This window comes from Molossus molossus, unplaced genomic scaffold (assembly GCF_014108415.1).
Source record: "Molossus molossus isolate mMolMol1 unplaced genomic scaffold, mMolMol1.p scaffold_m16_p_8, whole genome shotgun sequence".
Classification (NCBI taxonomy): Eukaryota; Metazoa; Chordata; class Mammalia; order Chiroptera; family Molossidae; genus Molossus; species Molossus molossus.
The window spans coordinates 43,873,430-43,892,310 of record NW_023425402.1 but is presented as its reverse complement, the minus strand read 5'-3'; positions in this window follow the sequence as shown (position 1 = coordinate 43,892,310).

Here is an 18,881-nt window from a genome sequence, read left to right as displayed (position 1 = left end):
ACTGAAGAAAAGATGAACTCTGTGCCCTATGAGTAAACTTAATGAAAAGGCAGATTCCTTTTATTTCTAGTTCTGATTTGAATGTAATTAATCTTGAATAAAGTTTGTGCTTTTTATGAAAGAAAGTGAGAGTGTGCAAGTCACAAAGAAATTTTTTTTCTTTTTTGCCTCAGAATCTAAAGGGATGGATCTCTTTATGGCCAGTCCGTCAAATGGTAAACTTCATAAAGGTGAGACAATGTCTGTTCCACTCAGCACTCACACTGTATTCCTACTGCCTAGGAATAACATAGAGTAGCTAGAACATAATAAATGCCTAATAATATTAGGTTGTATGAGAAATTCAAGTATTCATAATATGCCTTCTTTTTATTTTATGTGGTTACAATGAGATCCTGTTCAGTGTGGAGTGCCTCAGGGGAGCTTCTAATACCTGTATTTGAATTTGTATAGATTCTTATTCCATGAAGCATTCAGGGAACCACTTAATGTATTTTTTTCCCCATAAACCAGCATTAGGTTAAACACTTAGAATAGTTGAGATTATAAGGCAGGTACTAAAAATTCTTCAATGTAAGGGCACAGTCTTGATTTCACTGTTGAATAAGATTATGAATAATCTATTACTTAGCACCATGCATTATTTTGGTGAAAATAAGCAAGGGGGGAGAAAATGAGTACTTTTATTTTAACTTTTAATTTTGAAAAAATTATATATATATATAGCAAAATTGTGAAGATAGTACAGAGTTCTCATATGCCCTTCATCCAGCTTTGCCTAATGTTAACATTTTATATATAACCACAGTATATCTGTCAAAACTAATCATTTAACATTAGTACAATACTATTTGTTTTTTTTTGTTTTTTTGTTTTTTTTGTTTTTTCATCCTCACCTGAGGACATTTTTCCAGTTTTTGTACAGATAGAGTGGGAAGGAGAGAGAGGAAGAGAGAGAGAGAAACATCGATGTGAAAGGGACACATCGAGTGGCTGCCACCCGCATGACCAACCAGGGCCGGGGACAAACTGCAACCGAGGTACATGCGCTTAGCAGGAACCGAACCCGGGTCTCTCCGGACCGCAGGCCAATGTTCTAACGGCTGAGCCAAACCGGCCAGGGCAATTAGTACAATACTATTAATTAAACTATAGATTGTAGTCAGATTCACCACTTTTTTTTTTACTGAAGTTCTTTACTTATCTAGGATTTAATCTAAATACAGGGTAGTACATTGCAGGTACTACCTTCTTGAGCTCCTATGAACTATGACAGTTTCATAGTCTTTCCTTATTTTTTAATGATCTTGATAGTTTCGATGAGTAATGACCAACTATTTTGTAGAATGTCCCTCAATTTGAGTTTGTTTGGTCAGTTGCATGACTAGACTTTTGGATCTGAGAGAATAATAGAGGTGAGGTGCCTTTCTCATTGCAGGTTATCAGGAGATACATGACCTCACTGGTGATGTTAACCTTGGTCACTTAAATTAATTAGTGTCAGCCAAGTTTTTCCACTATAAAAATACTCTTTTTCCATTTTCATTACTAAGTCCATCCCAAACTCAAGAGGATGGGAATTAAGCTTCACCTCCTAGATCAGTGGTTCTCAACCTTCCTAATGCTGCAACCCTTTAATACAGTTCCTCATGTTGTGGTGACCCCCAAATATGAAATTATTTTTGTTGCTACTCCATAACTGTAATTTTGCTGCTGTTATGAATCACCATCGGAAATCTGTGTTTTTCGATGGTCTTAGGTGACCCCTGTGAAAGGGTTGTTCGACCCCCAAAGGGGTCGTGACCCACAGGTTGAAAACCGCTGTCCTAGAGGGAGAAGTATCTATATACTCTGTTTGGGATTCATCTATAAAGATTTGTTTTTTCTTTTTCATTTATTTATGTCAATATGGACTCAGATATTTATTTTATGTTGGGAGGTTACATAATCTAATACCATGGTTATTTATTCTGTTGCTCGAATTGTTTCAGCTTTGGCCATGGGAAGCTTTCTCAGGTTGCTACTGTGTCTTTTGAATCCATCTTTCTTTCTTTCTTTTAACTTGTATATTTTCATAATTTCCAGCACTCTAAGATGTTCCAGCAATATCTTGTATTTTTGTCACCTCGCCCTGGAATGAGCCATTCTCCAAGGACCCCTGGTTTCTTTTACTGGAGAATAGAATTTAGCAACCAATATTTGGATGTGGATGTGCTCTTAGGATGCCACTATTTCTAGGCCCTATCAGCAGACAGAACTAAAATCTGTGTGTGTGTGTGTGTACACACACACATATATATATATATGAACCCATGTACAGACACACACATATATATTTATTTATATATATATTACAGCAATAAAAATGACCAGATGTAGTATAATTTACACAATTGTATATTAGCAGCACCTTCTTCATGAAGGATTGGTAAAGACATTGATTATTTTTAGTAATAACATCAATATATTTTTTCCAAATTTAAGAGTATATATTTCTCTCTTACGGTTTTATGGCCTTAAAATTGGAAGAACTTTTTTTTTTTTTTAATTTAGATGTGTCATTAAAGCATAGAGAGTTGGCTAGCAATTAAAGTGTATTTTTTAAACTCATGATGTAAATTAAGATGTTTAAAATTATACTCAATTTGAAAGTAGCAATTACATTTAAACTTTTATTTTAAAATTATTTAGAAAAACCAATTCTTACATCAAGTGTCACGAACCCAGTGTTATTGGATTGCCCTTCAGAGCTGAGCAATCTTGTGGCCTTCAAAAAGCCTGTGAATTTTTAGAATAGATTTTAGAGGAATTTTAAACCATGCCTGGAAATTTCAATAGGAATTTTCCCCCTTTCTTATCAAAACTACCTATCAGACTCAATTTTCTGTACCTCTAGATTAATTTTAAGTTTGGTAGTCTGATAGAAATAGGCTAGGAGAAATGCTACGATGCATTTTGTTGATGCACATGAATTTATCCTAGTTTAATTCTAAAGGAAGACCATGAATTAATACTTAACAGACTTCGTTTATATTAGCTTAGATTAAATTTGGATTCGATCAAATCCATAGACAAAACAGTTGATCCAAAATATCTGACAAAACTTCAACAGAGTAAGAGCAACTACAACACTAACCATTTACATTCTCTGTACTTAACATATAATCCCTTGAATCTCTTGGAAGCATATAGTGCAACAGCATGTGCTTGGATTGAGAGTTCTAGCAGTGGGCAGAGATGGTACACTAGCCAGGACGTGTTCAAATTTATATTTGGCTGGTTGATATTACCAAATGTGTTCAGTATATCAACTCTTACTATAACAGCAGCTGATAACTCTAAAGTCACAAAAAATGCTGCATTTGCAAGGATGGAGATGGGGGAAGACTAATGTCTACTTGTCAGTTTTCTCACTCTACTAAAACATAAATATTTGAACAGAGGATTCAGCTGATTAAGGAATGCATGACTCTCATGCCATTCAAACAAGTACAGTAATTTTTCTAGATTCTCTGAAAAAAATCTGGGTGAATCTGGCCTTATTTCCCCAGCAAACTTTTAGGCACAGATAAAGGTGATGGTTATGAAAAGGAAGGGGAAGGAAATTGTTTAGCATCTGCCATATGCCAAATACTAAGCTGGGTCCTTTATCTATTATTAATATAATAACTCCTCCCACTCACACTTCAGTGTAAGTATTTTGACCTCCACTTGACAGTGAAAAAACTAAGACTGAAATTGAAAATGGAAATTTACCGCCCATAAGTCCTGGAATTGGTACCCTAATACAGTATCAGTCTATCTCCAAAGACTTTGATCTATATATACTATCATTTTGTTGGGAAAATATCCTTTATAATATTGACTGAGGAAAAATGTACATGAGAAGGAAATCTTTCACCAAAAGATATCAAACAATTATGTTAAAGTAAAAAAGAAATGATCTTTTCCAACTACTGTCTGGTTTAGATTCTACCAGTAAGTATTAAATGCAGCCTCTGGCTCATGATTTGTATAACAAATGACATAATTAGATTCTCTCTCTATGAACAGTCTAAGTGTAAATCAGCCTTTTCAATTTTCTATTGAGCTCATCACAAAGACCAGCATGGTTTGAATTCTGGAGAACAGTCAGCAAATGGGCTTGCCACCTATAACACAACAAAATTAATTTGATGAGATACAGATGTTATGCTCTTATGTCTACCAATTACACACCTGTCTGGAAATTTAAAGACCAAGTAATAAATATGACCACATCACATAAATACACTGATTTTATTTATAACATTGTCTAAAATAAAATTCAATAATGGTTACTATTGCATTATTCTAGACACTGAAAACCAAATGCATTTTTTGGTCTTACAGAACATTTATTCTGATTGAGGGAGACAGCAAATAAACAAATATATAATGTAATGTCAGAACGTGGTAGAACTTTGGAAAAATAAAGTAAAGTAAGAAGAAAGAGTGGAGGGTGTTCTTTTGAGGCCATTGCTCAGTGTCTCCCATTCTGAGAAGACAATTTTGGGCAGAGACCCCAAAAAAGTGAGAAGGTGAGCATGTCTATATTTGGGGAAAGAGACCATCAGACAGAAGGAATTCCAGGTGCAAATGCCCTGAGAGTGGAGTGTGCTTGTTGTGTTAAAGGTACAGCAAAGAGACAATGTGGCTGGAACAGAGTGAGAAAGAAGGAATATTGTAGATGAAATTGCAAGGAAGCTACATGTTTGTAGAAGTATGTAGGCTATGGTAAAAATCTGAGATATTATGTGTGATGGAGATTTTAACCTGAGGAGGTTTTATGTAGGAGAGTAACTTACTCCCACACTCCGGATACTATATTAAAAACAGTCAGAGGGGACAATTGTGGAAGTATGCAAAGTAACTAGGAAGCTGTTGAAATAATCACAATATTATATGAACTTCTATCTGCCCCCAATGAAACATCAAGTATGTGAAAACTCGTGTTTTAAATCTCCAAATCTTTTCTTAACAGTACTCAAAATTTTGAAATTCCTTTTTTTTGTTTGTTTGTTTGTTTTTGTTTTTAAATCTCCATAGAGTTTACTCAGAACAGGGAATTCACCAGATATCAACGGTTAGCTAGTTTTCACAATAAATTTTCAAAGCATTTGCTAACCAAGTGCTATAAGGACTGTGACATTTATACATGCTTGTTAAAAACCCTTGTCAGGAAAATAACACGGCATAGAGAAAATATAACATTTTTAAGCCCTTGGAAGCATGGCCTTTGCCTGTAGGAATTGTAGGATATCTCATTGTCCCCTTCGCAGTCTTCAGTTTTTACATCCCTCTCAGGAATGTTGTTGGCAGGTGGTTCTCAGCTAGATTACTAATCTTCAAATATAAAATGAAGTAACTCCTGGTATTCCTGAGACCTTCACTGAGTCATCAGGTTTAACGGGGTAGCTTATGAACTATAGGCACTTGCATAGATCCTAATGAATTGAAGTGGCTGATGGTTTTGAATGCCAAGATTTCTAGTTATGCCTCTGACTGATTAACAATCACAGGGCATAGAACAGTTTATCTTCTTTAGAGACAACAGACAGACCCATGCTCAGAAAAAGTTGGCCTTGAATGCTTAAGTCACCACAGAGTTATCCTGAGGGACTCTGGACTGGATACTCCTTTGTCTTCATTGTTGTCTTCAAAATTAAGGATAGATGGCTGGTTGATAGAGTAGAAAGAGGAACTGGGAAGAGAAATATAAGTGAACTGCTACCAGGCCCAGATTTGCCTATTTTGGTAGAAATTCTGTAATGATTATTTAAAATGTGGACACTAAGCTATCATGTCAGTAAAAATCAGACAGACGGGTGATAAGTTACAACAGTCATAAAATACAACTTGTGAATCTGTGCATCTATGTAGCAATAAAAGAAAGAATGACCAGTGCCCCGTGCATGTCACAAGGGAATTGGAAAGAGCCTAGGAAAGTCCATTCAGGCCCTACAGCTACCTAACTGGCTGTCTCAGAGTTTGCTTTAATACTCCTCCTCCTGCCTGGCCGCACATTGTTGCAGAGGCAGCTTATGAGGCCATCTGCCCCTAGTGTCCCACATTAACAGAAAATCAAGATTCCCCTCCCCTTGCCCTTTTTCTCTCAACATAGCTAATATTCCTCACTAAGCTTATAAATTGTAGGGGTGAATAAGTAATCCAGTAAATAATGTCTCATCCCTGACTGTCCTTTGAGCTTCTTCTCCCACAACCTTCCTAAACCAGAGGGATAGAATTTTTTCTTAGTTCTCTTATCACCTACTTTGGAATTCGACCTTCCTGACAAAGACTTATTGTTAATCCTTGGTCACAGTAAAGAGAGACAGATCTTGATTTACAAATGAGAAGACCTACTATACCTGTAATTAGCCTCTCCAGCTCCCATAGATTTGTATATATAAAGCCCATTGTACAAAACAATAATGATTCTTCTCCACCCTCTCTGTTTTGGTTGTGTTTTATTTCATCTAATATTTTTGTTAACAGATTCTGGGTACTATCTCTGGAGTAGGGCATGTTTGAATAGAATAAGAAAGAGAAAACACATAATACAAGGAAGAATAAAGATTAACTTGCCTGCATGTGTGTCATGCTATCTCAGTATCGAACTACAGCTCAGTGAAACTGCAAAGCTCAGAAGGTTACCTATATGTATGCTGGTTGGACCAATGCTGTAAAATAAATGTTTACTAGTGTTTCAATCAATAGTAATCTTTGGTACCTTGTTTTCCTTTCATGGAATGGCATAACTAACTGGAATTCCACTGTTTTTTTTTTTAACCTAAAAAAATTAATTGGGATATTTATGAGTTTGGGGCGGGGGGCAGGGAGCATTTTGAAGGGTTCAGTTTTTAACTGGGTGTTTCCAAAGCACCAATGAAGACAGTCTTCGGACTCCTAGTTCTAAACTCCTGAATAGGGGTTGGGCGAGGTTGAAGGTTAAGGAGAAACTCCTGAGGGAGAAGAGTATTGAATTTGAGGAGGCTCAATAAATTCCACTCAAGTTTTCCACCAATTGGTAAGTGAGGCTGAAAGTTAATTTTATACTGACAAAGGTGATATTGGAGAACATGGCTTAGCTCATGATAGCATTAGCTTCTTATCATCAGACACACACCAGCGTACTCACTGAATCAGGCAGTGCTGACCAACATAAGCTTCTCTGTGTACAGCTTAAAGGTCATGCACCTTAGAGGAGCAAAGCTCTCTGTTGGCAGCTTGGCTTCCAGGAAAAAGTAGAGTCTCCACATGCTCAGTTTCTCCCTCTGAAGGTACAGCTGCCGATTAAATTCCTCCTCCTTCTCGACTGGAATTCCCTTCACATGAAAGGAAATATTAGGAGTCTGGAAAAATTGTTCCCCACCCACTGTAAGTACACTGTTGTGAGTGATTCCACCCTTTTTGTTGAAACGTCTGCTTTAATTCAAAAGTTTAACTCATGCACCTTTCCCCATGAAAATCACAGAATATCAGGAGAGGGAAAAAGGCCAGCTAGTAATAGGTAAAAAGGCAGAGAATGGAGGTAGATAAGACAAAGATGGGTCAATTGCCAAGCTTTTATTCAGATATATATTTTTTCTTTTATATATATATATTTTTTTTAATTAAATAATTTTTTTTTCCTTTATTGATTTTAGAGAGAGAGGAAGTGAGAGGGAGAGAAAGACAGAAACATGGATGTGAGCCCAGCCAGTGTGGCTCACTGGTTGAGCATCGACCCATGAACCAAGAAGTCACCGGTTCAATTCACAGTCAGGACACATGCCCAGGTTGTGGGCCTGATCCCCAGTAGAGGGAATGCAGGAGACGGCCATTCAATGTTTTCTCTCATCAAGGTTTCTATCTCTCTCTTCCTTTCTCTTCCTCTCTCTCTAAAATCAATAAAGAAAAAAAGAAAGAAACATCGATGAGAAAGAACATCAATTGGCTGCCTCCTGCATGCCCCCAACACTGGGGATCAGGCCCACAACTTGGACATGTGTCCTGACTGGGAATTGCACCAGTGACTTGGTGCTTGGGTTGATGCTCAACCACTGAGCCACTCCAGCTGGATTCATATATATATATTTTAATCCTCACCCAAAGACATTTTTGCATTTATCTTCAGATAGAGGGGGGGAAGGAGAGAGGGAGGAAGAGAGAGAGAGAAACATCATTGTGAGAGAGACACATCGAGTGGTTGCCACCCACACAACTCCAACAAGGGTGGGGACAAACTGCAACCAAGGTATGTGCCCTTAGCGAGAACTGAACCTGGGACTCTCTGGTCCATGGGCCAATGCTCTAACCGCTGAGCCAAACCAGCCAGGGCTCTTTTATATTTTTAATGATAAGATGGCATATGGTCATTATGGACTCATGATTCTGAAGAAGAAAATTAATGTTGAAAAAAACAAAAAAAATCTCTTATGACACCTTGATTATATTTTTTAAAATTTATTCTTCTGGATAAACCAGGACAATATTCTGGCATTACTCGGCTTCTTTGGGGAGCATTGCATAAATAAATCCTATGAAATGTAATCAAAATGTGAGAAGATTTTTTTTCTTCCCAAAATGATCAGGGTGGGGTGTGTCCTGATAACCAGCTATAAGTTCAGTTTTCCTAAAAGGTGGCCCACAAAACCAGGAATTATTTTCTGCATTCTTCAAGCACTTAAAAATCTACAAATCTACACTTTCCAAGATTTTACTTAGAAAATAGATTCGTGTATATGTCACATAAATTGTATTAAACTCTCATATCAGCAGCCTTGATTGTTAGGTAATTTAACAGAAGAAAGCTAAAGACTTTTTGACTGTTTCTGTTTATTAATAAAAGGAAAGATCTTTTTTATATAGACTTGAGCAGTTATCTTGAACATATTTTAGAAAGTCTGGAGAGCATAATATTAATATTGAAAACATATATAGAACCAATGAAGCATAATAGTTCATATACTTTCGTTTCTTAATTGGACATGGGTTAACTTTCAAACAATTATGGCACATGTACCACTTAACATGACATTTCCTAGTTTTAGTTGCTTTTGTATAAAATTAGATTTATATGGAAATATATTATTCAACACAAATTGTAAATAAGAAGAATTATAGTAATGCATTGAAAAATCAATAACAGAATTTACTGGAAATTAAATAATTTCTAGAGGATGGATAGCAAAATGAAACTAGAGTCTGGTTTAGGGAACAGCTGGAAGAAGAATAAAATAAAACAGACATATAGAGGTGATATTATGTCTCATCTTTATGAAATGACCCTGGGTTCATGGTGGGTAGATGTGTTAACTTGACAAAAACTCAGCAGGCTCTGATGGGCATTCTTAAGTCACAGCTTGATAATTAGCAAACTACACAGGAATAAATCGGGCTATGATTTATATGACTCATGATGGCAGAACTACTGAACTTTTTAAGAGAACAGTCCATATTTACAAGGAGTGACAACTTTTTAACCCAAAGGATAAAGCGGAATAGATTTTATTTTTGGTTAAGGATGCACTGTGGGCTTCACCCAGATCATATCCTCTTCTCTTCTTACTCATGACTCTGCACCAGAGTGTGCTATATATTTAGTTTTTCTTCAAAGTTGAATTAACTCTGGTAAATAGGGCTGTCCTCTCATTTAACTTGTGAGGAAAATGAACACCAAAATCGATGTCATAAAGTGGGACAATAAGACTCGATTATAAGGTAGTCTATTTCCTTCACCAAGTATCTTTGTGTGTTTTTGAAATCCTTTTAATAGAATGAAAACTAAGGTCACTGGAGGGAAAAAACAAACGGGTTCATTGTTTTCTGTGCTTCAGATACAAGTAATTGACTTGATCTTTTACTTTTCAATCAGTTAACTGGGGTCAGTCTTAATGGAGACACATCCCACACCGAACAGTTTTCCTAAACCAATGCAATAAGGATTTGAATCTGGAATGTATGGAATTTGATTATATACAGAATAGCTTTATACACAGAAGAAAACATGTGCCAAAGAGTTTCCTAAATTCTTCACTTGGATGTGTGGGCGTCGTTATTGAAGAATTTGTAAAAACACCATGATTTTGTTATTATAAGCTTGTTTTTATATTGTTGGTTGTGGGGGTGATCCAATGGCAATTTCTCGGCTTTTATGGAGCATTTGAATTGGACTTGCTGATCTGGCTGGTGTTCATTCTTCCCTCACCTCCCATGTACCTAAATCACTAAAAAAGGATATCCCCATAGACTGGAACATGATTCTCCGGCCCACAGTACCAGAATAATTGTGCCTCCTTGTCATCATCCCTATGATTTGTTGACCTGCCTGATATCATTAAGATGACAATGAAAATCTCTGCTTCACCTGTGTTTAAGAAATATCATTTCCCATTGCCACCAAATTGCCAAGTTGCACATACCCAGCATATAAGAAAAGTGTGGTAAATGATGCAGTTTTTAGTTCTACATAAATGTTAGGTTCCTTAAAATCCAGCCACATCAGACTTCATGGCTTATCTTCACAATCACCTTTGCTATGAGCCAGGCTGTTCCAGATGGTAAAATTAGGTAACTGAACTAATTGAGGCTACTGCCCCTCTCAAAGCGCCACTGATGAAGTCATAGATCAGTAAATTAAAAACCCTCCCAGCACCAGTGAATCATTTGAGGTGTAGACTGCCTGCTCTAATCCTAAAACCCTCTGAGCAATCAGTCTTCAATCTCTCTCAACTCCACATCAGAAGGCACTTGGATTTAGTTTTGCCTGCTTTGTGCCCAACTCTCCATAAACTATTTTAGTGGGAAGACTATTTTGAATACTACTGTAGATGATCAGGCCACTCTGGACCCCACTGAATATTAGACCTTCTCCTCCCTGCTTTAAACAGTGCCTTACCTCCATCAGCAGACTAAGCAGCATCCCACTCAATTCCTTTTCAGCATTTAATCATCAGGAAGTGGAACCCAAACAACCCTGATATTTCTGTTTTCTGCCTGGAAAGTCCTGAGGTGAGTTGACTTGAAATTTACTTTTTAATTGATTTCCTCCTACACTTTTAGAATGGTCTGTTCTTTAGTCCAGATTACATCTCCTCTGCCACTTGTCCCCAAAGCTAGTTCCTGGACTGATTCTGCTATTCCTTTCTTCAGACTTGTTCACATTTTTGGTCCTTCCCGGAAGCGGCACCATTTAGCCCATTTCCCTAAAACCCAGGAATTCTCCAAACTGTTTCTGCATGAATGCAAGGTTCCCATGGGCTTGAACATCTTCTGCGGCTGTGTTGTCCATACCAACACTCTACCGGAAACTTAAATGGTAAAAGAGCTACTTACTTCCCCCATGCCCTGAATTCCACCCAGGGTCAGGCAGTTTACCTAGCTGACGTCTGCTGAGTGGCTCTCCTTCTTACCAGAGTTTTTCTGCCAGTGCCAAGGCACAGGAAGTTATTGAACGTGGGAAGACTAGTCCTAAATTCTACCTATTATTTTGGGGTCTATTTTATTGCCAGGCCCATTTTCTGTGAGTTGGGCCTGATTTACTTCTCAACATCCAGTCTTTGAGGTACTCTAGGAATGCTGAGAATTAATTTGCTTTAAATTTGACAACCCCCATGTCTTTGTAGTCATTTCTAAAGTCTTAGCATCATGCATTATTCCCGGGATTAGACAAATTCCTCATATGCATTCTGGTCTGGACTTTCTATGCCATTGTTCAGACAAGCTCTCTGACAGGCATTGTTGTTGGAGTCCTGAGCTTTGGTCATTTGCCTACTTTCCTGGACTCTGCTTAGTTTCTCTTCTACCACATCACCAGACCTTAGTATAATCTAACTCATTGTTTTACCCAAGTTCTGCTAATGATCAGGTGAAGATAAAATCAGAGTAAATGCTTCTTTGTCTACAGTAGCAAACATCATAGACACAGTGCATCTGTTTCCATTAATCAAAATAGATGAAGTTAGGTAATGCTGTGTCTTTCATTTCATTTTATTGGGAACAAGCTCTGCAAGAGGCAGCCAAAAGATGGCTTTAAGAAATTCCAGAAAATGGCTACTGCTCACAGCCTGGAAATTCCTAGCAAACCTAATACCATCAAGGGATTTAAGTACAAACACATAATTGCACAGATCTCTTTTCAAGACTTTGTAATGCATTTCCTAAATTGATATCATTTGGCAATATCTATAAATTTATGACAAACCCAAAAGGGTTACAATTATGAATTATGGGTTTGTTCCTAAGGATCCCACAGAAAAACTGAAAACTCAGAACCCTACTTAAAGCAGTAGAATTTCAACCATCATTTTTTCCATATTTCAGACCAAATACATTGTCTGTCTCAAAACTATATAATAATGGTGTTTTAAGGCTTTTTCAAATAATCACAGAAATCTTTGAACAGATGTGTGGTTCCAAATAGCCATTATAACTATCACAGAAATGGAACTGATTTCTTTTATTGGTAATGGATACTTTTTTAGTTAATAAAAGTTGTACAGACCACCCTATTTAAGGAGGTCATTCATCCTGTTTTACTCTGTTCCTTTCCATTATAATATTTATCACATTATAATTATATATATATATTTGTTTGCATATGTGTTGATTTTCTGTCTTCATCACTAGATTATAACTTACATACTTCATGATACCCTGACTGATTTATTCACTAATGTATGCTTAACACCTATGCCTATCACTGTGTTAGGTGCTGAATATTTGAACATAGTACATTATAAGCATCCAATAAGTTTTTCATTGTGGTGGACTTAAATTGGATTATATGAACTTGATCTCTAGACATAATATATGTGAGAGATAGCTAACTGAAATAAATGTAGGCTATATATATCATAAAAGTGAATGTAATCATAAATTTTTGTGATATGCATAAATCATTTCTATTTATTCATATATATATGTCACAAAAAGTCTATGATTCATGTATATATGAATAAGTAGAAAAAATTTGGTAAATAATACTTTAGTATATTTATTTTTTATAATTAATAGATCATTGTTTTTCTTTTTTATTACATTTATTGGGGTGACATTGGTTAATAAAGTTACATTGGTTTCAGGCATACAATTCTATAGTACATCACCTGTATATTGTATTGTGGTTTACCACCCCAAGTTCAATCTTCTTCCATCACCATTTATCCCCCCTTTACTCTCTTCTACCTTCCCCCACCCCACTTTCCCTCTGGTAATCACCATACTATTGTCTGTGCCTATAAGTTGTTTGTTTGCTTGTTTGTTTTTTGCCTTAATCCCTTCACCTATTTCACCCAGCCTTGCAACTCTTCTCCTCTCTCACAGCTGTCAGCCTGTTCTCTGTTTATGAGTGTTTGTTAGTTTATTTTGTTCATTAGATTCCTCATATTAGGGAAATTATATGGTACTTGTTTTTCTCTGACTAGCTTATTTCACTAAGCATAATGCAATCTAAGTCCATCCATCTTGTCACAAAGGATAAGATTTCCTTATTTTTTATGGCCGAGTAGTATTCTGTTGTGTAAATGTACCACAGCTTTTTTATCCACTCATTAATGGACACTTGGGCTGCTTCCAAATCTTGGCTATTGTAAATAATGCTGCAACAAACAGGGGAGAATATATTGTTTTGAATTATTGTTCCACGTTTCTTCTGATATATTCCCAGAAGTGGAATTGCTGGGTCATAAGGCAGTTTCATTTTTAATATTTTGAGGTAACTCCATACTGCTTTCCACAGTGGCTGTACCAATCTGCATTCCCACCAACAGTGCATGAGGGTTCCCTTTTCACCACATCCTAAACAACACTGAGTGTTTGTTGCTTTATTGATGATAGCCATTCTGACAGGTGTGAAGTGATATCTTACTGTGGTTTTAATGGGCATTTCTCTGTTTGTTAGTAAGGTTGAGCATCTTCTCATATGTCTCTTGGCCATCTGTATGCCCTCTTTGGAGAAGTGTCTATTCAGATCCTTTGTCATCTTTTAATTAGATTTTTTTTATTTTGATATTGAATTTTATGAGTTCTTTATAAAATTTGAATATTAACCCATTGTCCGATATATCATTGGTGAGTATGTTCTCCCATTCAGTGAGTTGTCTTTTTATTTTGTTGATGTTTTTCTTTGCTGTGAAAAAACTTTTTAGTTTGATGTAGTCCCATTTTTTAATTCTTTATTTTGTTTCCCTTGCCTGAGATGATATATCAGAAAAAAATATTTCTATGAGAAACGTCCAAGATTTTACTGCCTATATTTTCGTCTAGGATTTTTATGGTCTAACATTTAAGTCTTTAATTCCTTTTGAGTTTATTCTTGTGTACAGTATAATAAAGTTGTCTAATCTAATTTTTTGCATATATTTGTCCAATTTTCCCAATACTATTTATTGAATAGACTATCTTTAGCCCATTGTATGATTTTGCCTCCTTTGTCAAATGTTTGACTATACAGGCATGAATTTATTTGAGGGCTCTCCATTCCGTTCCATTGATCTATATGTCTGTTTTATGCCAGTACTGTGCTATTATAATAAATAGGTCTTCAAAACATTTTTAAAATCTGAAAATTTGCCAATAATAATTCATTTAACTAATATTTTTTCACCAAAATAACAGACCTATTACATTTGAGGATGGCTTGGTGTTTAGAAGGGAAGTTTAAATATAGGGGGAAAAGTCAGCATTCACTTTGTGAGCTGAATTATTCAAGACCAAAACAATAAAACTTTATCAGTAAATTCATTTACTTCTACATTTATATATTAAAAAATAAAAAGGCTCGGTTTAGATAGGGGAGATTTCACTAAATGCTAGCATGTTGGTGATGTGTGGTAAGGAAGAGACTTGAAGTTTTAGCTGACACTGAATTTTGTGTAAATATTATTGTGATCATTGCAATAAATAAATAAATAGATAAAATTTTAGGTTGTATAATAAATAAATAAAAAAAACAGTGTCCAGAATAAACTATATGATAAACTAGCTCTCCAGCTACATGTAGGGTCTCCTGTTTCATTTAGAGAAACACATTCTAAGAGACATGGGAAAACAAGCACTTTCCAGAAATTAACACAGTGAGGAGTGGGGGGAAAACTTCGGTGTCACTGCGAAGGAGTGTACCCTGAATTCAAGGACATGCATGAGCATTGTCTTCAATCATATGAAGAGCTTATCCTGTGGGTCTAGAGTTGGTATGGATAGTGGGGCACCAGAGAGCAGATCTAGAACCAGCTACAGAACTTAGAATGTGGAAGAATTTGGCTCAACCTAAGGAAAAACTTTTCAGCAAAAGTAATCAAAGTATTGGAATAGGCTGCTTTTTCATTTAAGCTTCATGAATCCTGACATCTTCAAAGAGAGGATAGAAGTCAGCCAAGAAATTCATTTAATTACCTAGGAGACTCTTTCAACTATAATGTACTAAAATTGAATAAACAGCTAACATAATGAATCCTTTAAGCCTTAAGTGGTTTCTATTAAAAATCATGGGCTTTCTCCCTTCACTCCTGCTCATTTTATCTTATTATTTTCATAATTTTCTCCCACCCACTAGAGTGTGTTTATCTTTCCTTTTAGTGAGTTTAGTGAAAGCATGACCAATAATCTCAATGACCTGTCATTGTAACAAGGGGAGAATCATGACTTTTAATCAAAGGGTAACATGTTGACCAGAGAGATGCTGTTGACGCTCTCCACTGTTTAACAAGACTTCCCAACCTTCAACCTTTGGCTCACTTTATAGGGGTTACATAAGTATAACTTGATCTTCTGAAGTGGGCTAATAGTATGGATGAATATCTGCTGATCAAACAGCTTTTGAGGCACATATAATCTCCTGTTCCAGTGGCTAGGTGTTGTGGTGGAGTTCCCTGATCTTTATACACAATTGAATGGCTTTCATTCTCAATGGCCCCTGGCCACTAAGTCAGATAAAAGTGCATCTTCCATAGCTTGTTGGTTGTTGGTTGTTGATTGTGGGGATGGGGTGAGGTCACTAGTGAATGCTGGTGGAGACATCTGTGAACTAGACTTCAGGCAGGAGAGTGTGAAATTTAATATTGCTTGGGTGACCTTGATTAGTTTCATAACGAGCCATAACAGGAAACTTAGAAAATTAAAATTTTATGTTTATATCTTTTAGAGTCTCCCAAAATGCAATTCATGAAAGAATCACTGAAAGAAATTGACTTATTAAAAATTAAATATTTTTCAGCACCACCTCCAGCAATGTAATTTAGAGAGTGAAGGATTGGGCTTAGGGAATATTCTTTTCTAATAAGCACCCCAGGTGAAGCCCAGTCGCATAGTGTGCAGACCTCACATTGAAAACAACTACTGGTTTAGGCAAAAATTCTTACTCTCTATATTTTTCAGGTTGGAACTGAGAACCAGTCACTAAGGACAAAGGTCTATAGCAAATGTCAATGTGCATGTGTGCGTATGTGTGCATGTGTGTGTGGGGTGTTCATTGAAGCATTTGCAATCTGCTTTGTGGACTTCTGTAAGTAAAATAAATTATTAAACACTGGGAAATAGGGGAAAGTAGAAAAAATATATAATAATGTTGAATCCCAGACTTCAGAAAAAATAACTCAATAGTAGGACAGCGTCATAGAGTTTGCTCAGGAGTTGAGTGTCAAACTCACAATTTGCTTAGAGTTTAACAGCATCTATAAGCCGGAATGTCAGACCATTATTCTTACTATTGCACTGCTAGTTTTACCAGGACAAGGGCACACATTGTCATTCAAGCTACATACTGCTCTAATGCTACCAGTGAGCTTAGGAAAAAGATGATATTAAGAGGAAAACGATCACATAATGTTTGACGCAGCTTTTCTGCACTGATTGATTCAGTAGATTCTGATGAGGTGTCCACTCACCTCCTCCCAGTTTTTAATGTAATAGCTACATTTAATAATACAAGATCACAATGGTGATCTGCTTCTTTTTTTTCATTTACACGTAAACGAGAAGGCTGTTAATAGAGTTAGTCAATAACCACATTTTCTTCATGTTGCTGTGCTTTTGCTTTCAAGTGTGAGAGAGGAAGATAATATGAGAACTTCAGTGAGCACTTCAACCTGAATCATGTCACTCAGAGTAATCTGGATACCAAGAAAGAAACAAAACAGACTGAATAAAGCAGCCTGAAGTCCATCAGGTTTACTGTGCCTCCACCTGCTCTCAGAGAGACACACGTTTGCAATGCTTGACTGCACTTTCATATTTATGGGAATACATTAGAGACAGAAATCATCCCCAGGCCTTCATTTTAGGAAACCAGAAAAACAACTTCTTATAAAGTTGCTTACAGGGTAGCAAATGTGAAAGTGTGTTTTGAATCAGACACGGCACACATAACCTTTTAAAATAAAGTGTTTCATTAAACGACTCAGAATGAGAATCAAAAACTTATGAACGCTGTCTAAAGTAAAATATTAAGAATAATGAGCATTTTTAGCACTGCCTCATTCATTCATTTCTTCCTTGTGCTTTGTTGGGTAGAATTGCTATAGTGTTCACTGCGCTGGAGGAGTTCTTAGTCTACTTAAAGGAGAAATGTGCACTGTGCCTTCAGTAGATGGGGTGCCAGCTGCAGTCACTTTTCCACAAGAACACACAGCTCCCCGCTCCTTGTGGGACACCTGCTGAATACTCCTCCCCATCTACTCTTTCAGGTATGTGGTCATTTTACACATTTATTTCATCCTAGCTTTTAAATTTTAGTTTATCAGATTAATCTTTGGGTTTATTCACTGTCTTTCATTCTGTCTGTAATGTTCCTTCCTTTGGAATGTTTAAATGCATTTTTAACTTTTTTCCTTTCACTATATTATGGTTTCTCATCTTTTAAGAGAAAATAAATTGTTAACTTCTTTTCAAAAGTGGTTCTATTTTGCACTAAAATAATAATATTATAAAATATTAAAGTCATATTAATATTACTATTTATTTGAGTTTGGATTGGGTTTATAAAACAGGTGGAAATTAGATCACAGAGGGAATCAAAAGAACCTTAATAGGTAAAGCAGCATTTGAATTGTGCTTTGAAAAATGAGGCAATATTCCAAAAGTCATAGATGGACAGACCCAGAATGGCTTAGCAAGAGAAACTCTTATAAATGATGAAATACCACAAGAATAAAATGAATTATTTAGGAAAGAAAATGCAAACAGGTGTTTTTATTCACAAATTTCTAGGACTGAACCAATCCAGCACAGAATTAAGTATTAACCTGGTAACTTGACGTTTAAACTGTTCTTATTTTATTCCCCAATTTTTCTAAAGAAAAGAGAGATAAAAGTTATTTCCATTATCCATCCCCCTATTTCTATTTCCATTCTACCTTAAACCTTGTTTCCCATTTTATGATAATTTGCCTATTTAATAGACAGAATTATTAATAAGATGAAGTGCATAGAACTTATAAGCGAAGCATGATGATTTCATTGAGCTGAAGGAGGCAAAGATCATGCCATTTCTCCTCAGTGAAACAGCAGCATAGGAAAGTATTCCATCTTTTGCTCTTCTAAAGAAATTGATCCCACTAAGATCCTTGGCATGATGGGCATGTTTCTTCCCTAAGGAAAGACTGACTTCCAGTCAGCTCTTCTCTGTTTCCAGTAGAAGAGACTAGGTTCATTTGGAATGAACAGTATTTATTGGAATAAACTGTATTCATTATGTATTATTTATCAATAAAGACTTTTGATTGTTGTCAGGACTTCCTCAGGATTACAATGACATTTCTCTACATTCAAAGCTGCCTTAGACGAAACTCTGAGGGCAACCCCCTGTGTGAGAGTAAAACACTGCTTTTTCTGTGCCTGATTTAAGATAACTTTTAGATTTCTTCTTTAGTAAATTGTTTAAA